Source organism: Mobula birostris, chromosome 1, assembly GCF_030028105.1.
Source record: "Mobula birostris isolate sMobBir1 chromosome 1, sMobBir1.hap1, whole genome shotgun sequence".
Classification (NCBI taxonomy): Eukaryota; Metazoa; Chordata; class Chondrichthyes; order Myliobatiformes; family Myliobatidae; genus Mobula; species Mobula birostris.
Genome location: NC_092370.1, coordinates 184,081,601 through 184,109,061, shown reverse-complemented (window position 1 = coordinate 184,109,061; position 27,461 = coordinate 184,081,601). Strand labels below are relative to the sequence as shown.

Here is a 27,461-nt window from a genome sequence, read left to right as displayed (position 1 = left end):
CTATACCGTTTACACCAACCAGTTAACCTCTTTGGAGGTGGAAGGAAACTGGGGCACGTGGGGAACCTACCAGAGGGAATGTGCAAACTCCACACGACAGCACTGGACCTTGGAATTAAACCCATATCACTGGAACTGTGAGTCAGCAGCGCTACCTGCAGCACCCTAGGTGCACTATGTGACCAGAAGTTTCCAGAAAAAGCATTCCAAACTGCACACTTTTCAATGAATACTCCAGAAAAGATCAGTTTTCCATTCGGTTTTGCTGAGAGATATTTCTTCTGGACATACCTATCACAGGTATCCCAGAATCTCTGAGTGTCGTTGCAGAAGAAAAGCCATCTTGCCTCTAAAGCAACACACACAAAATGTCGGAGGGACTCAGCAGGTCAGATGAGTTCTCCCAGCATTTTGTGTATGTTGCTTTGGACTGCCAGCGTCTGCAGATTTTCTCGTGTTTGCCTCTAAACACCTGAACTAAAACTATTCTGGTCTGGTTGAGCTGAACAAGGTAAAACAAAGTACCATATAACTTCAGAAGATGCATCATCAAAGCATATCAGCAGCAGAAACAGGGCGTTTATAACGTTATGCTACACATGGGGGGCCCTAATGAAAGGTCTTGGCCCGAAACGTCGACCGTATGTTCACTTCTATAGATTTTTGTTGACCTGCTGAGTACCTTTAGTACTTTGTGTTCAAGGATTTTATAGCTTAATAATAGCATCGTTTGTTGGTGATTCATCCTTTATCAAACAGCACATCTATGACTTCAGTTGAGAAAATCCATGATATACAATAAATGATCTCTTACACCATTAAACTTCGACAGAAATTGCCATTTTCTTAATTATTGTCGCTTTGCTTATTGTGTTGCTATGAAGGCTAAATCCAGTCTATGAGGAGTTAATTCCCAGAGATACATGTTTTTTGAGAGTATTGTAAAGTGTGTATTCTGTCGACAAGTGGGTGGAAGCCTGAATGATTAGGTAGGACAACCATCAAATTCCTTGCTTATTATGTTAATTTTTAGACAATATGATTCATTAATGCCTGGCCACAAGTGTTTCATATGTATGATTGAATGAGTACACCACAAAAATGGGGCTCAGCTGAATTGACATATTCAGGAGCTGCCAAATGAGAGGATTCATTTTGCATCAAAGTTGATGTGTTAGGCGTAGTTTGGATTAGTGCAATATTGTAGAATGCAATTGAAATGAATTTTGTTTGAAACCTGACAGCTGAGCACAAGCAAATTCTTTGTGATTTGTGTCCTCTTTGTATGAGGCACATCAGTCTCCTCTCTATAGTCATTGCTTCCAGGATCTTCCCATCTCACAGGTCCTCAACAATGATAAACCTGTGTCCTAGTTCAGGAGCACTGCACTTCCTCTATAACAGTCACAACATTCTGCATTTTGTTTTCTTTTAGATAAATACCATAAGACATAGGAGCAGAATTAGGCCATTTGGCCCATCGAGTTTGCTCCGCCATTCAATCATGGCTGACCCTTCAATATAATGGTGTATGGCATGATCTGATTGGTTGAGATGCAAAACAAAAGCTTTTTGCTGCATCCCTTTACATATGCCAATGATAAGCCAATTACCAATACCTGAAGTGGTGAAGTAGTGATTTAGGGCATTCACATACAAGGCAACGTAGAATCTTCACAGATGAGGCTTTTCAGGGTGGCCTTAACTGAACAGTTACATTATCCGGAAGCACATGGGTCTACCCCACAGATGATGAACTTTGTTCAAAGGAAGGAGTGAACTTCAGAGGTAAATTCCATCAGGTTTGCTCAAATCAGAACAATGCGTGGGGCTGAAGGAAGACATTCAGCTCTTCATACTCCCTAAAAATTGTACTGTTTGGCTTTCCTCCAAGTCTAGCTTTGTAGGTTCTGGCTGCTTATGCAGAGAACTTCAAAAAGCAGTTCGGTTTGTGCCTCTATGTCATCATTTCAGGCAAAGAGTTCCAGACACCCACTTGGGTGAAAACATTTTTCTAATGGCCCATCTATTCCTTGCACCTATTAATTTATCAGTTGCCAAAGAAAAAAGGTCCCTCCTGTTTACTTTGTCTCGGCTTCTTATTTTTGTGTGCACCTCAGTTAAATTTCCTCTCAGTTCCTTTTGTTCCAAGCAAAATATCCCCGGCTGCTGTGACGGCAATTCAGCCCCAGTCTCTGAACTGGATCAAAAGCCCAGGGCTCTGGATGTCAGATCTAGGAGGTTAACCGTTCAGCTGCCTTCAATGTACACTCAAAATATCTATTGGGAAGAGACCACTAACTGAAGTAATCAATAGCAGTGGGCCTGGCTTCTGATATTTCCAGAGGATTATGGAGGAAAGGAAGGTAGTTCAGTGGAACAGAATGGTGATGAATGGTGGTAATTGGGTTTTTATTGTAAATATTATTATTAAGATGCGCGATCATGTTTGATGGTACAAGAGACACTCTACTGTATACCATGGATAGTCTCATGTGAAATCTATTAAATAAAAGAGATGGACCATTAATGATCAAAGTTATTATTAAACTGTACCTTTGAGGCCCACAATCAGTACAGGTCATTAAATGTCCTCACGGGAGGGACCATATTAAACTTTATTGTCCTTGCTGAGGGCAATGAGATTGCAGTGCAACTCCATTCAATGCAGAACTGCACTCTGGCAATTCACTTACTAAAGACACAATGACTGAATTTAAATTAACATCTGAGTTATTTGGAATGATATCTAAGTTAAAAATGAATTAAAAGCAAACAACCCTAAAATTAAAAGGAACAGTGGCTGCCCCATTCAAGTTTTGCACATGCCCATGTTATAAAATACAATGATTAAATATAAAATAGAATCAAGAGTTAAAGCTGAAATTTAGAAAAATCAAAGAGCTCTGAAATCAAAGGCTGATTTAAACCGAAATGACCCGCATATTGCACTTTGAGATTGTCCGTAGTGCCTATGGACTAAGGGTGGGTGGGGCAGGCATTGTTCAGTTGCACAACAGCCCTGGGGATAAAGCTGTTTTTCAGTCTGGATGCCCATAGAAAGATGTTTCTGTATCTTCTGGAAGGTAGGAGATTGTATAGGTGATTACTGGGGTGGGATGCTTCCATCACGATGTTATGATCTTCCCATAGACAGTCTGAGTTGTAGGTGATTTCCAAATCTGATACTTGTGTCCCAATGTTCTGTGCAATCCTGCTGATCACTTGCTGAAATGCTTTCTGGTCAATCTTTTTGCGGCTAGTGTACCATACTGTCATGCAGTAGTTTGTATGCTCTCAATGTCACATCGGTAAAAGTTTACCAGCAGCTTTTGAGGCAGAGTTGCTCTCTTTAAACTCCGAAGAAAGGGTAGACACTGCTGACACTTCCCTACTATCAAGGAGATGTTGATAGTCCAAGAGAGCTGCTCTGTGATGTTCACTGCCAGGAACATAAAGCTGGAGATCCTTTCCACTGCTTCACCATTTATGAACATAGAACATAGAACATAGAACAGTACAGCACAGTATAGGCCCTTCGGCCCACAATGTTGTGCCGACCCTCAAAATCTGCCTCCTATATAAGCCCACACCTTAAATTCCCCCATATACCTGTCTAGTAGTCTCTTAAACTTCACTAGTGTATCTGCCTCCACCACTGACTCAGGCAGTGCATTCCACGCACCAACCACTCTCTGAGTAAAAGACCTTCCTCTAATATCCCCCTTGAACTTCCCACCCCTTACCTTAAAGCCATGTCCTCTTGTATTGAGCAGTGGTGCCCTGGGGAAGAGGCACTGGCTATCCACTCTATCTATTCCTCTTATTATCTTGTACACCTCTAACATGTCTCCTCTCATCCTCCTTCTCTCCAAAGATTAAAGCGCTAGCTCCCTTAATCTCTGATTATAATGCATACTCTCTAAACCAGGCAGCATCCTGGTAAATCTCCTCTGTACCCTTTCCAATGCTTCCACATCCTTCCTATAGTGAGGCGACCAGAACTGGACACAGTACTCCAAGTGTGGCCTAACCAGAGTTTTATAGAGCTGCATCATTACATCGCGACTCTTAAACTCTATCCCTCGACTTATGAAAGCTAACACCCCATAAGCTTTCTTAACTACCCTATGCACCTGTGAGGCAACTTTCAGGGATCTGTCGACATGTACCCCCAGATCTCTCTGCTCTTCCACACTACCAAGTATCCTGCCATTTACTTTGTACTCTACCTTGGAGTTTGTCCTTCCAAAGTGTACCACCTCACTTCTCCAGGTTGAACTCGATCAGCCCACTCCTGCATCCTATCAATGTCTCTCTGCAATCTTTGACAATCCTCTACACTACCTAAGACACCACCAACCTTTGTGTCGTCTGCAGACTTGCCAGCCCACCCTCCTACCCCCACATCCAGGTCGTTAATAAAAATCACGAAAAGTAGAGGTCCCAGGATAGATCCTTGTGGGACAGCACTAGTCACAATCCTCCAGTCTGAATGTACTCCCTCCACCACCACCCTCTGCCTTCTGCAGGCAAGCCAATTCTGAATCCACCTGGCCAAACTTCCCTGGATCCCATGCTTTCTGACTTTCTGAATAAGCCTACCGTGTGGAACCTTGTCAAATGCCTTACTAAAATCCATATATATCACATCCACTGCACTACCCTCATCTGTATGCCTGCTCACCTCCTCAAAGAGCTCTATCAGGCTTGTTAGACACATTCTGCCCTTCAAAAAGCCATGCTGACTATCCCTGATCAGACCATGATTCTCTAAATGCCCAGAGATCCTATCTCTAAGAATCTTTTCCAACAGCTTTCCCACCACAGAGGAAGGCTCACTGGTCTATAATTACCCAGACTATCCCTACTACCTTTTTTGAACAAGGGGACAACATTCGCCTCCCTCCAATCCTCCGGTACCATTCCCGTGGACAACGAGGACATAAAGATCCTAGCCAGAGGCTCAGCAATCTCTTCCCTCGCCTCGTGGAGCAGCCTGGAGAGTATGCCGTTTCATTGTTATTTTTAATTAATTCTAATCACTGTGGTGTCATCTGCAAATTTGCTAATGCATTTGGTGGCGGTGGCATAGGCAAAGGCACAGTCATGGGTCAAATTAGTTTGCCTACTGAAGCAACAGAGCTACAGCAGATGCCATCTTACTGGCCCTTCACACAACCCTGGAACATCTGGACAGCAAAGATTCACACATCAGGATGCTCTTTGTCATTAACAACTCAGCATTTATTAGCATCATCCACTAATCAGTAAACTCCAAGACCTAGGCCTCAGTACCCTCTTGTGCAATTGCATATTGGATTTCCTTACTTGTAGACCCTATTCAGTTCGAATTGGCAGAAACATCTCCTCCACAATTTCCATCAGCACAGGAGAACCACAGGGATGTGTGCTTAGCCCCCTGCTCTACTCGCTTCACAACTATGACGGTGTGGCTAGGTACAGCTCCAACACCATATACAAGTTTGCTAATGACACCACTGTTGTGAGCCGTATCAAAGGTGGTGATTAATCAGCATACAGGAGGGAATTGAAAACTTGACTGAATGGTGTAATAAGAACAACCTTTTAACTCAATGTTAAAAAGACCCAAGGAACCGATTGTAGACTTCAGGGGGGGGAAACCAGAGGTCCATGGGCCAGTCCTCATTGAGGCGGAGAGGGTCAGTAACTTTAAATTCCTGGGTGTCACTATCTCAGAGGACCTATCTTGGAACCATCATATAAATACAATTGCAATGAAAGCACAACAGCTCTACTTTTTCAGGAGTCTGCAGAGATTGGGCATGTCCTCAGAAACCTTGGTAAACTTCTATAGATGTGTGGAAAGTGTGCTGACTGGCTGCATTACGGCCTGGTTTGGGAACACCAAAGCTTTTGAGTGGAAAATCCTACCAAAGGTAGTGGATTTGGCCCAGCACATCATGGGTAAAACCCTCCCAACCATTGAGCACATCTACACAAAATGTTCCCGTAGAAAAGCAGCATCCATCAAAAATCCTCAACACCCAAGCCATGCTCTTTTCTTGCTGCTGACATCAGGAAGAAGGTACAGGAGCCTCAGAACTCACACCACCAGGTTCAAGAACAGTTACTACCCCTCAACTATCAGGCTGTTGAGCAAAAGGGGATAACTACACTCATTCTACTCCTGGTGTTCCCACAACCGATGGTCTCATTTTAAGGACTCTGTCTTGTTCTTACATGCTCATTATTTATTGCTATTTATTTATATTTGCATTTGCACGATTTGTTGCCATTGATCTTGCTTACAGTCACTGTTTGCTGAGTATGCACGCAGAAAAATAATCGCAGGGTTGTATGTGGTGATATGTATGTACACTGATAATAAATTTTACTTTGAACTTTGTAAAGGAAAGGGCTCATTACACATCCCTTGTGGTGCACTGACGTTTAGGGTCAGGGAGGTTGACGTGTATTTCCCTGGTCTGACTGTCTGAGTGCGAGTGGTAAGAAAGTTCAGAATCCAGATGCAGATTGATGTATTGAGCTCCAGATTGTGTAGCTTAATGGTCAACATGTTGGGGAGTATGGTGTTGAAGGCAGTACTGTGGTCGATAAAAAGCAGTCTGGTGTAGATGTCCTACGCTCCAGGTGTTCCAGTATGATGTTGGGAGCAATGGAGATGGTGTCCTCAGTTGATCTGCTTGCTTTATAGGAAATCTGGTGCTGGTCCAGAGTAGCAGGGATGGCATTCTTAATGTGGGACATAACCAGTCTCTCCAGGCACTTGGTGGCTATGGGATGAGCGCAACTGGCCTGCAGTTGTTGAAGCGTGTTACTGCCGATTGCTTTAGGATTGGTATGATTGTTGATGTATTGAAGCATGCAGGGACCACAGCAAGGAACAGAGAGAGGTTATAGATTTCAGTAAAGTCGTCTGCCAACTGGTCAGCGCAGTCCCTGAGGACCCGACCGGGGTATGCCATCTGATTCAGCTGCTTTGTGTGTGTTGATATTATGGAGTGCATATCACCTCATGTGTGCTCAGTGTCAGTGCCCTGTCCTACTCAGGTGCCAGGGCCTTTATCACTGGTTCAATGTTGTCCCTGACAAGCCGAGCACCGACATCGTTTAGCTCCTTAGCTAGTGTGGCAGAGCTGTATGCAGGGCATCTTTCCGTTATAGACAGTGATGGAGCTGATGCCTTCCCCTGGAAGCCGTGGAGGTTTCAAATTCCCCTTTGTTGTGTCCAAAATTGGAGCCATTTTCTGGACTATTGGCCATATTTGGAATGAGGCCAGAGCACTCAGAGGAAACCCACATACTGTAGTTGCAGAGAGAGAAGGTTTAGACCGAACCTTTCTGTCTTCTACTGTAGAGTGTGAGGTACCTGGTACCTGTCAATTTGCAGGTAAGTTACCTGTAAGCATATTTCTTGGCATTTGCTTATAGTCTCCCCACATATGTCCTGTTGAAAGCCTCAAACCTCCACTCCCACTTCAGACCTGATCTTTCTTGTGAACTACCACTACCTGCAGGTGGAGCTAATGGAAGAAAGGACTTGGTTTGCTTATTACATGTTCAAGGTCTTACAGACCTCATAAGTATGCTAAAGGTGAATATTGTACAAAAGTTGATGGCTTTAACTTGTAAGAAATTTGCTGGAAATTCTGGGTCATGATCCTTAATATATCTTTAGTGTGACTATATGCTTTACTGTTTGTTTTTATGTTGCTTGTGCTGAGTATATATGTGGGTACTGTGTTTTACACCTTAGCCCTGGAGAAGCGCTGTTTTGTTTGGCTGTATTCATGTACAGTATAGTTGAATGACTATTAAATTTGAACTTGAAATTTGGAAGTGAGAGAAGTTGCAGATCTCAGTCTTTTCCTTTCTTGTGCCTTTCCCACTGAAGTGAAATAGGATTTATACAGTTAAATTTTTTCCATTTGTCAGTCAAAGAGAATCAGAGTCAGGTTTAATATCACTTGCATATGTCGTGAAATTTGTAGTTGCGTGTCAGCAGTATGTTGCAATACATAATAATAGAAATTCTAAATTATAAACAGATGGAAAAGTTATTGCCAGGTATGAAAGTGTGCAGCCTTTGCTGTGAAGTAAGTGGCACTGTGTTATATAATGAGCAGTAAAGCACTATAATTAGATTTCATATCCAAGGTGATCAGTCTTTTCTTTGCATGACATTTTTATTGCTGCGTCAGGTCATGAACCAGTTCAAATTTCCATTATTTTCTTTTCACAGGCTTCTGATAAAAAAAAATCAAAATTCCCATTTGTTGTGTCCAAAATTGGAGCCATATGCAATCTAGTGTTGAGAAACAAGGAGAAAATGGTATATTTAATAAGCGTTTAATTTTTATTTTCTCTGCATAAATTCAATGTTCAAATGTTTGTGATATCTGTTGCAAGCTAGATGGATAAAAAATCTGTGTTTATTAATCTGCGTTATTTTTGCCATGTTACCTTTCTTCTTAATCAGGGGATGAGGAACTGGTCTAAAGATTATTCAGCTCACCAATGGGCCAGGTACAACTCTTCATGCTTCATCCCTTGGTTCTGTTCCTTTGACAAAGCACATTATTTTTGCACCTTTTAGCACAACATATTATTCTAGATGGCTTGGCACATTGATGTTGCCAGACGAATGTATTTTCTGGACTATCGGCCATTGTTTGGAATGAGACCAGCACATCTGGAGGAAGCGCACATAGTTGCAGAGAGAGAACATGCAGCTTTCGTTCAGGTAGTACTGGAACACTGGAGCTTCGAGGCAGCAGCTCCACTATTTGTAGCACTCTGTCTTGAGGGAATGGGGAGAGGGAGAGTGAGACGTTAGGTTACTGGAAATGTGATCAACATTTGAAAGAAGCCGTTTCACCGACCACGTCCATGCCACCGGTACCTATTTATGCTAATCCCATTTATCTGCTCTAGTTCTGAAGCTTTCTTTTCCCTTGGCGATTCAAGCACTTTAGAATGATTTAAAGTAAAGAATAGAAGGGAATTGGGGATCTTCGGTGGCATGAGGGTGCCTGGAAAGGTTCTGAAGTCATTAAAAATTTGAAACTTCAGGCTTTTACTTAATCTTGTGTCGGGGTATCCTCTTCACCCAAAGGAGTAGGCCATTGTTTTTCCACTCTTTGGGAAAGACCTGCTGTTCCTTTTGGCCAACCCATTGGTCAGGCATGGATTAGTGCCAGAATATCATAGCAGTGATGTCAACTTACAAACACAGACCTTAGCAGTGCTATAACCACTTGGATCACCTGGTACTAAATTAGACATTTCTTGTTCTAATTGTATTTATGCTTGTTTTCTGTGAATGCTAATTATATGATGCTATGCTGCTGAGTCCATTTCTCTATACTCTGCTCACACACGACTGCATAGTCAAACGCCAAAGCGATCACATTACCAAGTTTCCTGATGACACAACAGTGATGGGGCTCTTCACCAACAGTGATGAGAGGTGGAAGAACTTGAGGCCTAGTGCCAGGTAAACCACTTTCTCGATGTCAACCAGGAGATGGTTATCAACTTCGGGAAAACTCACATGACTCATATCCCTCTTTACATCGGAGGCATGACAGTGGAAACTACAGTTTCAGACTCCTGAGAGTGCATATCTCGCACGACCTCTCATCGTCTCAGAACCCATCCTCCACAGCCAAGAAAGCTCAACGGTGCCTCTACTTTCTCAGGGGGCTGAACAGAGCTACTCTATGCACACCATTACTCACAACCTTCTACAGGTGCACAGTGGAGTGCATCCAAACATGCTACATCTTCGTGTGGTATAGAAACTCCACTGCCATGGACAGGAGAGCTCTGCAATGGATAGATAAACCTGTCCAGTGCATTACTGGCTCTAGCCCATCCACCATCACCCCTCACAACCACTACAAGCACATTACCTAGCAACATTGTATGCGTATACAGTCAATGTATATAACAGTTACTTGTACTTTGTGTTTTCTAGGATTGCTTTTATACTTATTGTTTATTTTGTTTGTTTTGTTTCATTGTGTTCTTGATGCTTATTGTGTTTTTTTATGTTGCATCAGATCCGGGGTAACAATTATTTAGTTCCCCTTTACACTCATATACTGGAGAATGATAATAAATAAACTTCAATCTTGAATGCTGCTGCCAGTAAGTTTTTAATTGCACCTCTGCATACATGTTCTTGTGTGTATTACAATAGACTTGATTTTGAACTTTGCATTGGATGTTGCATGTTGAGCAACACTAGTAATGGTTTAGCCAAAGGACTCTGTGGATCGGTGGTCTTACACATGGAGGACGCATGCTACAGTTTCCAAAGTTTACTCTACATGTATGGTGTTCCTTGTATTTAGCAAAACAAACTCAGAGTAATTATTTTGCTTCTTAACTAGAATTTCTAGCCAACATAGCAATAGAAAATAACACGCTGCTGGTTAGATGTTAACCTGGAGACTTTATTTTCATGCATGCAGTGCAGTTTAGACACATCTTTCGGTGATATGAGTCAAAGTTCCCAAATGCAGCTCTACTATATTTCCTTTGACCCATATCAGCACCTTCAAGTTTTCAAAATGTCTGAATCCAGTTATGAAGAGGCTAAAATTTTCTTCAATTAAACATTTAGAAGATGAAAGCCATTATTCTCAGCTCCTGTTATAAACCTCTTCATAACTTCTCACTACTTCAGTAAAGCAGCCCACATAATCAAAGACCCCACCCACCCTGCACATTCTCTGTTGCAACCCCACCCCTCCCGCACCTTCAGGCAGATTCTAAAGCTTGAAACTACATACCACCAGGGACCAAGGTTTCTCTTATTCTGTGTTGTCACTTGTACTTCCTCGTTTTTTGTGCAGGGGAAGGGGATTTGGCGGGGGGGGGGGGGGGTCAATATTCTTATTGCATTTTTGTGTGGGAGTGAGGTGGTTGGAGATTTGAAAGTGGGAGGGGGAGTGGAACTGAAGGAAGAGCTAGTAAGAGATTTGAGAGTCAAATCTCTTACTAGCTCTTCCTTCAGTTCCCCTCCCCCTCCCACTTTCAAATCTCTTACTAGCTCTTCCTTCAGTTAGTCCTGACGAAGGGTCTCGGCCCGAAACATCGACTGTACCTCTTCCTAGAAATGCTGCCTGGCCTACTGCGTTCACCAGCAACTTTGATGTGTGTTGCTTGAATTTCCAGCATCTGCAGAATTCCTCGTGTATACGAACAGTAGGTATTCTTATTTTAGTATAGCAAAGGTCCAGTACAGAGTTTCTCAACCAGCTTTCTGTGTGAGGTTGCTAGGGGTTCCGTGAGAGATTGTGATTTAAAAAAATAAACATTGTTTTTCTGAAATTTGCGCGATGTTAGTGCTCGTAGTGGTGGACAGTGACTGTGCAGCCCTGTTAGAGGTTTCTCAGTCCAGTATGGCAGTGCGCAGTAGGACCATGTTTATTTTGTTGTGACCATTCTCAGTTTTTGACACAGGATAGGGGAGGCCGTTGGTAATTGGTGAGCACTGTATCGCATGGATGGGAAGACGGTTGGCTGTTGAGCATGAAGTACGTTTTCAGAGCATTGAATAGACTCGCCCAACTTGCACTATGACATCAGACTCTCCCTCCCGAATTACCTCCCCCAACTTCCCCTTATGCGCTGCCAACTGACTTATGGGAGCAAACAAACTACTAGTGTAGTAAAAAATTGGAGGGAGTTTTTCATTCGGTTCAGTGTGGTGATTTTTGAAGAGGACGGTGTGAGATGGAAGAGGAGGACTCTAGGCCTAGGCCTGTGGACAATTCTGATAAGGTTAATGGTGAAGAATTACAATCTTCTGAGTCATTTCACTGCACTAGTGCAACACCGGACACAAAAAAAAGTCTGTCTTTACAATGAAAGCTACTTATCAATGGGTTTTACATGGACTGGTGATCCAAGTTGTCCTATTGCATTATGCCTACTCTGTGGCAAATAACTTACAAATGTAGCGATGGTCCAGCAAAATTGAAAAGACACTTAACTACAAATCACAGACATATGACTCGTAAAAGTGCTGATTATTTTAAATGACTATTGGAATCTCAAAACAAACAGATTAAAGCTCTTGAAAATAAATTCACAATCAGTAAAAAGATACAGGAAGCAACTTATTTAGTAGCTTTAAGACCAATTCACTAGAGAATGTTTAAAACCTGTGAAAACTTGGAGAAAGAGCATATCAATCTCCCGCTACATACAGAAATCAGGTAGAGGAAGAGTTCTTAATAAGGTGTTTGATCTGAAAGGTGAATTTCAGGAGTACCTTCAAGAAAATTGTAGGCCAGATTTTGCTGAGTGCTTTGAAGATGAAGAATGGCTGCAGAAAGTAGCCTACTTAACGGACATGTTTCATCTTATGAACCAGTTGAACAAGTCTCTGCAAGGTCGTGGATAAAATGTTTTGACTTTCAAGTGACAAGATTTTTGGATTTAAAAAGAAACTGAATCTTTGGAAAAATCATGTTGCAAAGGAAATCTTGAAATGTTTCCACTGCTGCTTCAGCTTGAGAGTGAGGAAGGGGATCAGAAAGTCTTAGGTCTTATTGAAAACCACCTGGAAGAACAGCAGAACAAAATTGAACAGTACTTTTCCTCCCTTTCAACACAAGTGTATGACTGGGTGAGTGACCCTTTCTCTGAATCTTCCGTTCAGCCTGGGAACTCAACTTTGAGAGAGGAGGAAGAACTTTGTGAGCTGCATTCTGATCATGTGATCAAGATTTACTGACATGCCCTTGGGCAAATTCTGGATTTCTGTGAAAGAAGAGTGTTCTGCCATTCATAGGAAAACAATGAACATTTTGCTGCAGTTTTCAACTTCTTACGTGAAAGCCTCTTCTTGTTTAACAGGCATCAAGAGCAAGGATTGAAATTGCCTCCTTTCAGCCGAAGGTGAAATCCATGTGTGTCTATCTCAAGTTCGATCCAGAATTAAGAAATTTATTCTGTTTGCCTTATGAGTTTTTAAAATTGATGAAAAGGAAAGAAAGAGATTAATTTCAAGAAGGTAAGCTAAACTTATCTATCTTTTTTTCAAGAAAGGTTGGCTAAAATATTCATTCTCAACTCAAAAGAGCATTGACATTTATTTTTGGATTATTATATCTACGGTTCACTAATCACACTAATGTTCCATGAGCTCCAGATATAACAATTTTTATGCCGGGGTTCCCTGGACCTGAAACTTATTTCAAGGGTTCCTCCAGGGCAAAAAGTTTGAGAAGGCTGGTGTAGTGTGTTTGGACCTCTAGTGCTACAGGTTATATGCTGATGGTAACCGAACCTGGATTCCTTCAAATAAACTTGATTGAAATCCCTTAATCCCTTGAAATGAATTAATCATACTTCTCAGGTTTTGGTCTACAGCTCTGCAGTTGTGGTTCTTTCAGTGCTTCAAATTATTTTGAAATGTGGTGAATGTTTGTCATTCTTTAAGAGATAATATAAATGTAACACATAGAAGAGAAAGTGCTTGTCTATCTTCACTATCAAAATTTACAGCATTACAATTTACAGTATACAAGGGTCATTGTATTAAGCATTAAATTTCCTGAATTATATTGTGTGTTTTATATATTCTAGTTTTTATGTTGAACTAGAAGAACTCTTTCAGTTCAGGATATTTTGACCATCTTTCAACAAAAAAGGGAAATTTAGATATTTTAAGTGTTAAACTTTGAATTAACAAGGGATTAGAGTATACAGATTGCCTATTGAATGTCAGGCTGGGCAGTTGAATAGAATTTCCTGCAGGTGACGAAGGACAATTTCTAATGAATGTCACCCTCATTGTTGCTGCAGCAATTCATTTGAACTCAGCATGATTCATTGTCAGGTTAAGTGAGTGGTTCTGGTCTCAGTGCAGAGTGATAGGCAATTGTGACAGACGCTAAGACGGCTGTCAAGCTTTTAAAACAAGAAAAAACACAAAGTAAAGGGCAGTTCATCCTTTGTGAGCTGATTGTAAAGATAGTTGGGCCATAAGGGATGGCAGAGATGAACACTGTTATCCAGTGCTCCAAAGTGAAGAAAATAGGGTTATTCAAATACCCATCATGTTATTATATCAATATGTAAAGAAAACTTCTGTTTATTGAACTAAGTGACTCCTATCATACCTTTCCTGCTATCATATTCAACCTTTTATGAAATAAATCAATTTGCAATCCAAAGTAAACTCTGCCTGAAATGTTAATTGAAAAGCAAAAGATAATACTTGCAGATCCAAACTAAAACCAGAATATACTGAAGACACTCAATGTGTGAAGCAGGATCCATCAAGATAAAAAGCTGAATTGACCTGAACCATTAATTCTATGTCTTTCTCCAAAGATACTGACCGTCCTGATGAGTATTTCCAAAATGCTCATCTTTGATTTATTTCTGCCTCAGATGCTGTTGCTCTGCCTTTTTGACAGGTTGAGAACAAACATATGCAAATATATCCATTCCAGTTCACAGTGAAGTTTACTGTCCCATGATTAGATTTTGCTACAGTATGAGTAGATCATCTCCCACAAAATTGTGCTTAAGTGGGGAGCTGACACCATTGAACTTGAGAATTTATCCACAATAGTCTGCCTCTTCATCAATTATATATAATGATAATGCCCGATCATTTTGAACCACAAAGTTAATACTTGAATGTGGACTAGTTACCTCAGAGTGCAAATGCTGAAATAATATTTTAAGATCGAGCTGGCTGTTGCCATTTCAAATATATAAGCTTGATCTAATGTTTCAAAGAAATAGTTTTTTTTTGCTGATGCAATCCCAATTACCGAGATTTCTTATCCAAATTATTCTCTGTTGGGGACAGAAGGCACAATGGGAAATGATACATAATTTTTCTTGTACGTTTTTTCTGAATTATGATGTAGCTTTGAAAGGATTATAGTTCTGTCTACATTTTGCACTGTTTTTTTCTGTTATTTTCCAAAAATCGATAATGAATCTTATTTTCCTAAAAAAAAGCTTAGACACTTATTCAAACAACTTATCTCTCTGTCTGCCATGAAACACTGTCGCCCAAGTCTTTCAGGAACCTGCCAAGCTGAACACAATATAACTCAGATGCCATTCATTGAAGTTTCTTTGTGCCGTTAAGTCTATAGAAAAGCCATATTGCATTGAATTCTGCTCAAAGAAAAACATAGAAGAATTGTGTCATCTGTGCTATTTTATACTCATGCAGCGATTGAAGCCGTGCTGTCTTGAACTACGACAAGCACAGAACCACCTAATTGAAGAAATGCCTTTTCACTCTTTATTATTATCACTAATTAGCAGTTTTAGTTGATTGGGAAACTGCAATATTGGCCACTGACTTATACAGCATGAATTTTAATCTCAGAGGCACAAGACTCTGCAAATGCTGGAACCTGGAGCAAAAAATAAACGGCTAGAAGAAGTCGGCTCTCAAAGAGCATCTGTGAAGCAAAGGGGTGGTTATCTTTTTGGCATGAGATCCTACATCAGGACAACCAGTATATAGAAGAGAGACAGATGCTGGTAAATGATAGGTGGAACCAGGTGAGGTAGGATGATGGCCAGATGGAGCCAAATGGGGTGAGACAGAGGCTAGCTACTGATAGGCAGAAACGTAAGTAAAAGGAGGCAGATGGATCCAGCTGGGGTGAGGGAGGGAAAGGTAGACATAGAGAATGGTAGGTATTAGTTGGAACCAGATAAGGAAGGATGGAGTCAGGCGGAGAATGGAAATAGAAAACAAAGAGAGAGGGAGCCTGAGATGACTGGTTAGAGTGGGAGAGTGTTGAGCTGAAATTGGCAATTCAGTGTTCATACCACTGAGCTGAAGGCTAATCAAGGTGAGTACGAAGTATCGCTCTTCTAGTCTGCACCTGGATTTCCTATGACAGTGGATGTGGCCGAGGACAGGCATGTCAGTGTGGAAACATCAAGGGGAATTGAAGTGGCATGCCCCCAGAGGCCCAAGATAACTGTTGCTGACAGAGTGTGGGCGCTTCACAAACAAATGCCAGGTTTATACTTGGTCTTTCCAAAGATTCTTAATTTTGGTGTGTAGCCCTGTAATATGAGAGTAAGGTGCCATCAGTGGATTGAATCTTCTGTCAGCTTGCAGGCTTGCTGATCTTCAGAGATGGAGTTTATAGATGTTGCACTTTGAGCTTAACATGCTCCATTAGGAGCAGTGATGTACGTGATTAGCAGTGAGTTGGTATCTTCATGAGGCAGTAATTCACTACCTCCTACCCACAGAAGCAGCACAGTGGTGCAGCAGATAGTGCCCTTTGCCTCACAGCTATGGAAATCTGGTTTCCATCCTGTCTGTGTAGAGTTATTCTGTGTTCCTCTAAGAACTCCAGTTGCCTTCCAGTGGGTAGTTGGTGGATTAGTTGGCTACAGTAGTCCCACACCACCAGGAGCAGCAACTTTCCTACAGTTATCATGTTCTTGAACTGACTTGCAAAGCCCTAATCCTACCTCAGCAGCAGGACATTATGGACTCTCTCTTGCACTATCATGATTGTGTCATTTTTTGCACCAATTTTTGTTTTATACAGTGTTTTTTCATCTCTGTCTTTACTGTATTGAATGATTTATGTATAATTTGTATTCTGTGTGTTGTATGTACCTAGTCCCCTGCTACAAGCAAGTTTTTCTATTGTACCTGTACCTCACTGTACTTGAGCACATGAGAAAAACTAAATTTGATTACAGTACATTTCCTTCAATGGGTGGATGACTTGAGAATCAGGGCCAGTGGTGGGGGGCATGTTTGATGAGGGATAATTGTGGATAAGTTCTTGATGATTGACACCGATGCAGTGGACCAAAGGGTTCTCTGTTGTATGACTTTGTGACTAAATTGACAGGACTGTGTTGCTTGTCTGTTGCAAGTGGTGCACAGACCCACGTTGGCCCAAAGAGAAGCAACTCACCCTGAGTATTCCCTTAAATTTCAAGGAATTGCTACAGATCACTGGGGTGAAAATTAACACTTAACGTTCATTTAAAATGTCATTTTCTATCTTCAAGGCCACTCAGCTTCTGTTTCAGAAGGAGATCATTCGAATTGTGTAGTACAGATTGAAAACTGTTGGAGATTTTCCATAAAGAAAAATGCCTTCATATATTCTTTTCCTCTCTCTTTCCTCTCTCTCAACCCAGTTTTTTTCCCCACATGCAACTGTTCATTAAGCTATGGCGTTAAGAGCAGCAAAAAAGGTCTGTCATCTCTGGCAGTGTTCAGGGTGCTTCATCATGTCAGTAGCTTCCGCTTGGTTTTCACTACTGTCAGTCATGCAAGTCCTGGTTGCAGACTCAGGAATATCATTGCACTCAGATGTAGAAGGATTCTACATCTGTGGTCAGCACAACATTGTGGGCCAAAGGGCCTGTTATGTGCTGTAAACTTCTATGTTCTATGTTCATTGCTGTTTCCTTAACAATTTTGCTAGCCCTGAACTTGGTGAACCGGTGGACCACTATTAGTCTGGCCTCTACCCTTTGACCTGTTTGGCATGGGTGACCCTACTAAGAGTCAAAGCATAAAGCCTTCACTCCAGCCAACATAGCTCTCTGGGTTATTGATGCACGCAAGCCTCCAAACCCGACAAGGTTGTCATCCTCTTTGAGGAGAATTTTTCACTTTTTTCTTAGCTGTTTTTTACAGATTTGATTCTTGTAATTCCTTATCTTCTTCTCCGTCATTCCTCTTCACTCTCGCAGGTTAAGGAGTTGGCTGTCCCAGTTGTTCAACATGGTCCTGTATATATTTGTCGCCGCTCTATTGTTATCTACACCCCCTCTGGGGGAAATGTATTGAGCTGTAATTTAAGGATGTCAAAATGTATGGGATGTGGCACAAAATGTCTGAAAATGTGGCCTTTATTTTGTTAGTTTCTAATTAATGCCAACGCCATTTAACCACAGCTATATTTATATGTTGTCTGGGCTACTTTGGTTACTTTTTGACATTATAAAAGCTACCAAAGTAATTAAAAAGTGGAAAGCAGAGTATGTGAACAAAATGCAAGATCTGAGAAATTGCAGCAAATAATCTAAACCTCCAATTGCCAAAAAAAACTTTTCCCCCCAGTTAACTGACATCACAATAATTTAAAGCAAAGACCGTGATGGACTTTAATTAATAGGTAACACTTCAATTCTAACTGATAATGGGAAGTCAAGAACGCAACAAATCATACACTCTGTGTCTTGACACTGAAATATTTTAATTTTAGGGTATTAACCACCTTTCCGAAAATAATGAAGTCAAAATCCAAAGTGATGACTTACATGTGAAACTGCATGAAGTATATTTCAAGTTCAAATTTACAATTTACATATCTGTTTATTGAGGAAAACATAAACATAACTTCATTATTTTATCTAGCAAAAATATGCAAATTTAGGAAATCTGATTTGAAACATGTTATTGTTACCTGATTAATGTTTGCATAATATGATTTGCTTTTGAGCTGTAATGCTTCTTTCCAGTGTTGGAAATAACTCCCAGATTCACAACTAGTACTTTTGTAATTTCTTATTTTGTTTAAGAGGCAGTGGTGGGGCAATTGCCTTATATGCCAAAAATGTGATTGAGTTTTGATTTTACTGGAGGCAGAGTGATGAGAAATTACCTTCTATGTATTTTTGGTGAGAGGTACTGGAGAAATACAGATGTGGCAGAAAAGATACGGGATTATTTAATTAATAGGATAACCCATAACTTCCTCTTTTGAAATCGCCAAGAACCCCAAAATCTAAATGTATATTGACATATCATAATACTAGGAACCTCTTAGTTAATATATCAAAGAATGTTTTATTGCCCCAGTTTTAGCATCATACACAAATTAGATGTTTCTGACATTGGAACAAAAGGGTATTGATGAGGTCACTGCAGATGGTGTAATCCACATGGACTTTATGAAGGGCTTTTATGAAGTGCTACATGGGAGACTCATTGAAAGGGATATATCCCGTGGCAAATTGGATCTAAAAGTGGCTTGGTAATAAGCAGGGAGTTATGATGGAGGGCCCTTTTCTGGTTGGAAGCCTGTCAATGGTGCACTGCAGAGATTTGCAACCCTTATTGTTTGTTATATACAATACATTAACAGTTTTGATGTGAATGTAGAAGGTAAGATTAGCAAATTCACAGATACCACAATAATTGGAACTGTTGTTCAGGAAGATTATTTGGGCTATAGGACATTATTGATGAGTTAGTTAAAAGGGCAGAAATCATAGGTAGAATTTAATTCCAGCAAGAGCGAGGTGAAGCAATTTGGGAGGACCAATGAGACTAGTTGATACAAAATAAAATCATAATCTCCTAGGCAGTATTGAGGACCAGATGGACTTTACTGTGCGAGCCTGAACGTCCCTGAGGGTGGCAGCACAAGTAGACGAAGGCATATGGGGTAGTTGATTTTGTTAGCTGGAGCATTGAATACAAGAGGAGGGAGGTTATAGCGATTTTTTTTTAAACATTGGTTCCGCTGCAGCTGGAGTACCATGTGCAGGTCTAGTTGCCGTATAACTAGGATGTGATTGCCCTGGAGAAGTTTGCCAGGATGCTATTTGGGATGAGGTATTTCAGTTACGAGGAGAGAATTGATGGGCTGGGTTGGTTTTCTTTGGTGTGGAGGAGGCTGAAGGGGACCTGATTGATGTGTACAAAATGCTGAAGAGCCTAAGTTAGACAGTAAGCTGTCGTAAACTAGAGGGCTTAAGACAGTGACAGGAAGTATTGAAGAGACTTGAGGAAGAACATTTTCATCCAGAGATGACTGGAATCTGGAGTGCATTGCCTCAGGGGATAGTAAAGATGAAAACCTTTCATTTTTTTAAAGAGGACCTGATGAGTACCTGAATTACAAATGCATAAAAGGCTATGGTTCAAGTGCTGGAAAATGTGATTAGTACAAATAGGTATTCGCATGGGTGTGGTGGGCCAAAGAACCCATTTCTGCATTGATTAATTAAATAATTCTAAAAATGTAAGAAAAAATAATGTCTCATTTCTACAATCTGAGGCCAAAAATTATGAATGTCTAATTGTTTGACTAATTGCCAGCTAAACCCTGAGTGCTCACAACTGGTTTCCATAATTTAGTTGCTTATTAGTTGCATAACACATTATATATAGTGCAGAACTGTTATAAGGTCTGTTATCCTGATTACTGTGAGCATTGTTATGGAGAGCAACTGATCCATGGGTGTCTCAACATTCAGAGATGCCGCTTATTGTAACAGATATAAAGCAATATTAAAATGTGTACTGACTTTGATCTCTAGTCGTAATCTCTCTTCTAAACTTGAGATCAAGTCTGTATATGTTTCTTAAGCAGCAATTAAGTTATAAATGACCTGAGCCTTTGTTTACTGCACAAGTGTATGACCTATCAGTTACTTATAAATAAATAATATATTTGAATTTTTTTGAGTTGGCTCACAAAGGTAAAACAAATATTGTATTGTGTCTTTCTGAAGACTGAGTCCATGGCAGATCTAAAAACAAAAGTTCCTGGCAGCAATAAAAGTGAGAGTTGTTTATTTAGGTTTTGCACCTTTTCTTTTGCAAAACCACTAAGAAAATAGAAGTAAACAGAATTCAACAATGACTCTGTAAATAACAAGTAATTAGACATTCTGTGAGCTCCCACATAATCACAGTCATAGGTGTAGTGCGTGTGTCAAGAATGCAAATTTACAAATGTGTTAAATAGTATCCATTAATTTCTTGTGATCCACGCTAACACCTATCCGCTAAGCACAAGTTGTGGAGTTACATTTCTGTGTGTTCCAGTGTGCATTCGTGTGCACATGTTGACAACGTTTTGCACCTTACTTTGTTCCATAAATGATATTGCAGAGAACGCAGCCATGGAAATGTACATTCATGAAGGTATTTTAGAGATGATAAGAATTAATATTATTCCGGGATATTTGAATGAAAACTACTACGCTTGGTTTTACCTGTAAAAACAACTATTATGAAAATAATGGTTGATTATTTTTCTTGTAAATCTCAGCTGTGACTATAATCAGAACAGTTGAACTTTGGCACTGTTTTCAGGATCTGCTTGATGCTGAATATATCCTGAGCTGTATTCAGCAGAGGCCAAGTTATGCAGTAGTTCTCCAAGCTGTTTCCTCTTTAGGGCAGTTGCAAATGTAACTAACCGCCTCTGGCCAGCTGGTAGCTGTCACCTTAAGATATAGTCAAAGGTGTGGAGGGGACCCTTGTGGAGAGATATTGCTTAAAAAAGGCAAATAAAGAATAATGAACAAATAAAAGGCACATTAGGCAGTTCATATTGGGTAAAAAGCACTTACTGTGTGAACTTCCATTGGAAGTTAAGTATTGCAGGTTGTTACAAAATATATAAAGGAAAAGCCTACAAAAAGTGGTGAATACAGCTCTGCCCATCACAGGCAAAACCCTCCCCACCATTGAGCACATCTAAATGGAGCCCTGCCACAAAAAAAGCTGCATCCATCATCAAGGACCCCTACTACCCAGCACTTTCACTGCTGCCATCGTGAAGAAGGTAAAGGCAATTTAGTTCCCACACCACTAGGTTCAAGAACAGTTATTACTCTTCACCCATCAGGCTCCTGAACCGGCGTGGATAACTTCAACACGAGGAATTCTGCAGATGCTGGAAATTCAATCAAAGTTGCTGGTGAACGCAGCAGATCAGGCAGCATCTCTAGGAAGAGGTACAGTCGACGTTTCGGGTCGAGACCCTCCGTCAGGACTGACGAAGTCGACTGTCGACTGTACCTCTTCCTAGAGATGCTGCCTGGCCTGCTGCGTTCACCAGCAACTTTGATGTGGATAACGTCATTTACCTTGACTCTGAACTGACTATGGACTCACTTACAAAGACTCTACAACTTCTGTTCTCAGTATTTTTAATTTGCAGTTTGTCCTCTTTTGCACATTGGCTGTTTGTCAAACTTTGTGTTTAATTTTTCATTGATTCTATTGTATTTCTTTATTTTAACTTGAATGCCTACAGGAAAATGAATCTCAGGGTCGTATATGGTGATATATACATACTTTGATAATAAATTTACTTTGAACTTTGTATTTTGAAATGACATAAGGCTGACTCAGGAGTGAGGCAGAATGGTGGGGAGGGGTTCAAAGATTTGATAATTGATGAGTAGAGGATTTGATATGTGTGTTCTTGCTGGCACTTGGTGAAAGTTAGAGTAAGTAGCTGGGGTGAGTTGATGTGATAATCAGGGGATGGCTTTTGTAGTTTTGAGAGGGGGAGAGGGTTGTAGGTCTTCATTCCAGCCTTTGAAGTTTCAACATTGATGATTTTGGTATGGAGTTATTTTTATTCTCCCCCCCCCCCACCCCAGGATAGCAGGAAACCAGCAATAGTGACTTATCTAAACGTGCTTTGCCACTTTAGCAACTGAGTCTTGATTGATTGGGTGGGAGCTAAATCTTCAGATACAAATCAAAAGACATAAGCAAATGGCAGTTTAATTTTTTTGTTTGTTGTCTTTCAGATTTGTTGGCCAAGTTCCATATTGTTTTGGAGTACATCATTGCTGGGGGAGTGGTGTATATGTTGTATTTATTGGATTCCCATTTGTGTAAAATTACATGGGCTTTCACGTCGTTATTAGCATTCGAGTTAGCAATTGGCAAGCAAGAGTGTTAGATTACCCTCAATACATATAACCACCACGATTAAGATAGAATCACGTTAAGTGGTGTGGTTCTAGCAAAGAAGAATAGTCAGAGAAGGAAATGAAAAGCATTAGAGAAAAAATAAAATAAACTACTGGTGAGATCTTTTTTTGTATAATAGCAATACATGTTTTTTTGTAAACCAGTGATGGACCAAGGTAACAAACAGCTGCTCAACTAGGCATATCTTCAGATGTGAAAATAGATGCGGCTAATGTACGGCGGATACAAATGAAAACAAAGTTCAATCGACTGTGAAAACTTGCAATTACTGCAGATCTGTTTTTGACAAGTAAGACACCCACAGATTTTGAAGTAAAGGTTTACCACTGAAGTACATCCAAAGCTGCATGGAAAGTAAAGAAAGCTTGGAATTCAGTTTCCCCGATAGAGCAATGTGGACACCAGTTAGCTAAAATAGTGCAGAGTAATTTCTCTCCCACTACCACAGATTGGTTAGACCTTGCACAGACCCTGAGTGCTGGAGAATTGCTTTGAGTTCATACCTTATTGCTGGATAGTGTTAGAGTGCAGTCAGTAAACCACAAGTGAAGATCAACCAGCCATTTTGGGACATCTGTAGTCACTTGGGAAATCCATACTTGAGGAGAATAATAACATTACTTCATCAAATTGCTGACAATTCTCCATTGGTTCAGGCCCAGTACTTTACTGAAAATTGATCAATTCACCTCTTGGAATAATTGCTAACTATGACCATATTTATCCTGTAAGGCCAATTTAAGGTTGGGAGAAGAGGGGAATACAATATGTTTAAGAAAAGCTCTGGAGGGAATGATTATCTTAAAACCTTCAAATGACACACAAGAGATTTTGCACTGACTGTAATGTCCTGTAGTAATAGGACAATGGCAGATGTTGTGGTCAGTTTCTGATTGTGACAATGGTGAATGCTAATAATTTCACCATCAGTCCAACTGCAAGTTCTTAGTGATTATGGCCACCAGCCAGTGCTTTCTGCCTGAAGCGTACCTTGCTTATCATAGTTCATTCACCTTAGTTAGATCCAGCTCTTTTACTTTTTTGTTCACTTGAAACAGATTAAGAAAGATCATAGTTTTGAAATCAGACCAGTTTTCTATCCAGCTCTGCGTTAAAGTTCCATTCACCAGTACCTCTGTAGTTCTTGCATGTTGTTGAAGCCACTCTACCTTCATGCGGCATTTTGGTGTCATGTAGTTTACACTCACTAACAAGTGTTTAGTTAGGTTTCCAAAGAGGCTGTCTTTGAAATGACAACTACATTATTATCCCTCACTATGGATATTTAAACCACTCTCTTAATTTGCCCTGCTCAAAATGGCATATAGTTGTAATGTTAAATTATAAATCCTCTTCCATTTTGAGTTAGGTCTTTGCCATTGCTACAATCTACAATTCCCAGTAATTTACCATAGTCCATGCATTTAGACATGTCATCCAAACCCACTTTAAGCTACCTTATATTTATCCTCCTATTTCAATTGATTTTTGTTTCAAGTGCTGTTTTCCTCTCAGTCTTCTACACCTGCTTTCTCCTCACCAAGTTTTACCCCAGTAGCCATCCACCTGCCAAATCACATTAAACTTTCTCTTGATGCTTTAATTAATCTTGTTATGAAGTTGTTAGTTCCAGCTCTTTAGAAGCAGCTTATCTATGTTGCACAAGTTCCACCTTCCCCAAAACTGACTTCAGTCACCCATATTGTGAAGATCTTCTTCTTGTTCTAATTGTTCAAACATATGTAGGTTAATCTGATAGGTCCTGCTGTTCCTACACACATCGTGGAAGGTGCAGTCGGTAGACACTTCAGGCGCTGTATTTTAATTTGAGGTGCTGGTTCCTGAATTACTTGGTAGTAGAACCTTAATCCTTCATGTCGTCAGTTCATACATAACTCATGGATTGCACTTGGCAGATGTTGCATCTTTCATTCTTTTTCTTAATATGGCATCTATCCCCTATGTTTACTCACCTGCAAGTGGAAGCAATTTTTTCTCATCAAACGCCTTCAATATTTTAAAGCTCACTCAAATTTCCTTCCTTTCCAGTCCTGATGAAGGGTCGTGACCTGTTTATTCCCCTCTATTGATGCTGCCTGATGCTGAATTCCTCCAGCATTTTGTGTGCGTTGCTCAAATTACCAATGCCGTTCCTTTCCTAGTAAAGGAATTCCAGCTTTTACAAACTTTCCAAATGGTTACACCCTATATACTCTGGTAGTATCCTTGTAGAAAGTCCTTGCACTTTACATGGTACTTCAATATCAGCCTGGATCTACTATTTTGGTAGGGATATTGCCTAAAAATGCATTGCCATTTCTGGCTACTGCTTTATCTTCCAATTTTCTACACTAGCTTGTCTTTGCTTTCTCATTTCTGAATATTTTGTCAACATCTTTTTTCTAAGAGTTTCATTCTAATATTGCCATCCTTAAAAGGTTATAGATACAGTTGTCTCTTCTATAAATTTTATAGTTACAATCATTGGTATCTTAGATTAACTGGCAGAAAATTGCCTGGAGAGGAGTTCTTCTGATTTGGGCAGTTTCCGACACTCTGGAACCAGATTTCTTCATTCTGAGTAATATAGTGACAATCTATTGAAAGCTATATAAATTAAAGGCATTAGGCAAAATGAAACTAACGTCATACTGCTTGTAACACAGTTGATGTAGTTGGCACTAAAGTGATAGAAGGAAAGGTTTTTAATTACAGGCTTTGCGGCTCTCTTGGAGTCTTGTCATGGTGTCGACGTTGACTGGCAGGATACTGGTGGCTGTTCTATTCACTGGTGAGAGCACCAAGATCAGCACTCTGAAGTGGGAGTTTTACTGTCTTGGATTTGCAGATTATCGGCTCTCTCTTCTGCCTAGAATACTGTTTGTTCCTTTTCTATATTTCAGACTTGTGCTTTTTCTGGCCAGATGTTTCCATCCCCAGTCTATATTAATTCAGTATATCTATTAATTTGGTGCTGCAGTCTTGATACGTGTGCTGAAATTGATTGCAAATTCTTGCCCATGGTTGTGAGTATTCCAATATCAGTTTATCCATTTGAGGAGCTTTTACTGGTCTCAGTAATCCGTTCACAAAGAAAGCCAAAGATATTAATATTAAATATCTGTGTCAAGATTTTTGCCATATCTGCAGAACAAATTATTTTCTGCTATAGCTAAACTGCTATAGCCTATTTTGGTCAATTTTGCATTAAAGCATTTTATTTTGTAAACTGCAGATTGAGACTTCTGCAACGCTGTTTTTGGCTACACATAGGCCTTTTGATTTAATTCTATTTGCAATCCATTTAAATACCAAGTATTACTTAAGAGGGGAAAAAGTCAAATTGCATCACTCAAAGAAATCAGCCTTTGAAAAGTGTATTGACATAGATACAAATTGTGCAGTGAATTTCAACTCAATTCAGTGGGGTGATGAACTACTAACATTCAGCATGCCTCTTATTTTACTATCATCACTTGTGTTCACTTCTTAGGAAAGTTCTCAATTAACGTAATCATACTGGCCTAGCAACAGTGAAATGACGGACCCTGCTTCATCTCATATTTCCTGACGACACAGGAGATCGTTCAATCTATTGAATCTACGCTGATCTTTGAGTTATCCCATCAGCCTTATTCCCTGCTTATTTAATGGTGACCTATTTTCTCTCACCTGTTGCTCCTGATCTTCCTTTGAATTAATTTAGTGTTTTGAAGTTACAACACACATAACCGAATCATTTAGCAGAACCATTTAGCTTATTAACTAGCACATCTTTGGGAAGTGAATGGAAACTGGAGCATCCTGGGGAACCTGACAGAGTTACAAATGGGTGTGCAAACTGCTCACAGCAGGCACTGTAGGTCAGCATCAAACCCAAGACACTGGAGCTTTGATACAGCAGTATTATGAGCTATGCCACTGTGCTGTTACAAGTACATCAGTACTCTGCACAAACTTCCCCAGCTCCTAATCCCCCATTCACCAGCCCCAAAAATGAAATAGACAGTAAAGAAGAAAGTTTCAAATTTCTGTTTGCCTTAGGATAGTGAAATCAGCAGAAAAATTTAAAGAAAAATACTAAATTAGAATCAGTATATGATGAGGCTTATATAAAGGCATTTGTGTAATTATTTCTTTGTTTTTTTATCATAACAGGTGTTCCTTTGTAAAATGTTTGCTAAATGGTGAATCACACTGTCAGTGAAAGATGTGAAGACATTGCATTGATACAGTAGCCGCAACACTGAGATTTCATTAATTCATTAGCTTCGTGAAGGGTCTTAAGAGAAAAATCTGTTGGCTGCTTTCTTTAAGCATTCCTCAGGATTAAGGTGACTTCATTTCTATGGGTTCTGAGCTGGTTGATGAGGCTCGTGTGGGTGGGATCTGTAGACTCTGCCACAGGTTGACTGGGTGTGGCTTTTGGTTTGTGTAGTTATTGTAAGGATGAGCTACTTCCACTAGGTTCTGCATGCTTCCAGTCGAGAGACCAAAGGTGTGGTACCTCTCCTGTGCATGAAGTGCTTGCTGTGCATAATGCACATTTCTTTTTAGTGTGCAACAGGGCATTGATCACACCTGCTTGGTAAACCAAGTTTAAATCTCTTTATCAGGTTTAAGACTGCAGTGGTTTTCTGAAGTGTGGTGAATGTTATCATTTATGTCAGTATTCAATGAGGGGTGATACTTGAGTTGCAGAAAATGATCCACGTTTTCT

General features: G+C 40.2%; 1 protein-coding gene across 3 annotated transcripts in view; it reads left to right on the top strand.

Moving 5' to 3' along the window:
• The window catches only part of prkd1 (protein kinase D1), a 312,643-nt gene that overhangs the window by 76,007 nt on the left and 209,175 nt on the right, over positions 1 to 27,461 (top strand). The gene's annotated exons all lie outside the window — the stretch shown is intronic.